The following is a 1,793-nucleotide window of genomic DNA, read 5'->3' as shown; positions in this document are numbered from 1 at the left end:
AGGCGCTCAAATATACAAGGATCAACCATAGCTCCATGTGGACAGCCCGATGAAGAGCGTAGCATGAAAGAAATACTAGAGACTCCAGTGGACAAGACAGAGAATGAATTCATACTAGAACAAGTGGAAGAAGCTGTCATTGTTCAAGAAGAAGAGTTGGTTGAAGATCTAGGAGATGTTGAACTTTCTTGGGAATCCAGAGTTGAGGAAAACTCCGTCTAAGATGCTACAGTTGATGCTAAGGAGGATACCGTACAATCTCCAAGGCAAGTCATTTACGAAGAATTAGACGGAATAATCCAAGAAGCAAATTTCCTTGATGATGATAGTCACAAGTCTAGTTCTCCTAGTGATGAACTTGCGTCCGCAAGTGAATTCTCTGAGATCGAAGAATTTTCCCCAAGTGAATATGAAGATGATGCGGAGGTAGATTTCTCTCAACCTCCAATCTACGACTTGAGTGATGAGGAAGACATAGAAGACTTTGACCAGGATACAGATACAATTGAAGACCTTTGCAAGGAAGTGGAAGAATTCACAGAAGAGCACAAGGAAACGGAACTTGCAGAACCACCAAAAACACCTATCCCAAGGCTATTACAACCTAATACAAGTTTCAAGTGGGTACAATCCTTAACTTATAATTTTACTTATTCACTTGAATATGGTTTGCTTGAGACAGATGGCCAACTTAAAGCTCTCTGCGGCTTTAAGAGTAAGAGGGAAATGGCTCGTGCTCAGAGCTGGTGTACAAGGTTCAATAAGGTTACACGCTTCAACTTGAAGTGCACGAATTGGTATCATGCCCAATTGCATAGATCACGGAGAACGTTTGGTCACCACGGTGAGATTCTACTTTTTAACCCGCCCGAATGAAAACTTACAAATCAAAACGGAGGCGAATCTAAAAACACAGCTTGGGATCATGGATTATATTCTGACATTCGTCATCCCGGGAGGCTGAATATCTGTTTGAAGCTGCTCAGAAGCTTTACATACCTAGTTTGGGACTCCGGAGGCTATTGGCATTCCAAACATTGGTGGAGGTTTCTGGATGAATTTAAACACAAGCCACCATAACAGGATACTCTCCCAATGTCCAACTTAAGGACTTTAACTAAAAGTGCTAGGTGGGAGACAACCCACCATGGTATGGTCGCTTCTTTCTCAATCTATTTCTTGTTTATTGTTTTCAATTTACCCTTTTTTTTTATTTATTTTAACATTAACCTGGAATCATGCATAGCATTCATGTTAATCACTGCATCCTGCATTTTTCAGTTTAAAAAAAAAAGGGGTTGCACGACGCGACCGCATGCCCATGCGATTGCGTCATATCGCGAAAAACACCACCCATGCGACCGCGTGACCCACGCGGCCGCGTGATATATATATCGGCGTAAGGATCCAACGAACAGAAAGTTGGACTGGAATCGTGCGGCTCTTGTGCGTTTCGTACAAATTGGCCCACGCGATCGCATGCCCCATGCGATCGCGTCACTTACCCAACACCAATCCCACGCGACCGCGTGAGCGACGCGATCGCGTCGCATGGATTGCATATCACCCCAAAAAGGAGACAGAGAGTTGCGCTGAAATGGCGCTGGAGTCGTGCGTTTAGCACGAATTCCAGCGACGCGACCCACGCGACCGCGTCACCCCTCTTTCCCCCCCTCTCATGCGATCGCGCGCCCCACGCGATCGCGTCTCCCCCATTTTCACCCCAACCACGCGACCGCGTACCCCACGCGGCCGCGTGGATTCGAAAATATAACCCCCCCAACCACGCGAAC

Source organism: Arachis ipaensis, chromosome B09, assembly GCF_000816755.2.
Source record: "Arachis ipaensis cultivar K30076 chromosome B09, Araip1.1, whole genome shotgun sequence".
Classification (NCBI taxonomy): domain Eukaryota; kingdom Viridiplantae; phylum Streptophyta; class Magnoliopsida; order Fabales; family Fabaceae; genus Arachis; species Arachis ipaensis.
This window is presented reverse-complemented; position numbering follows the sequence as displayed.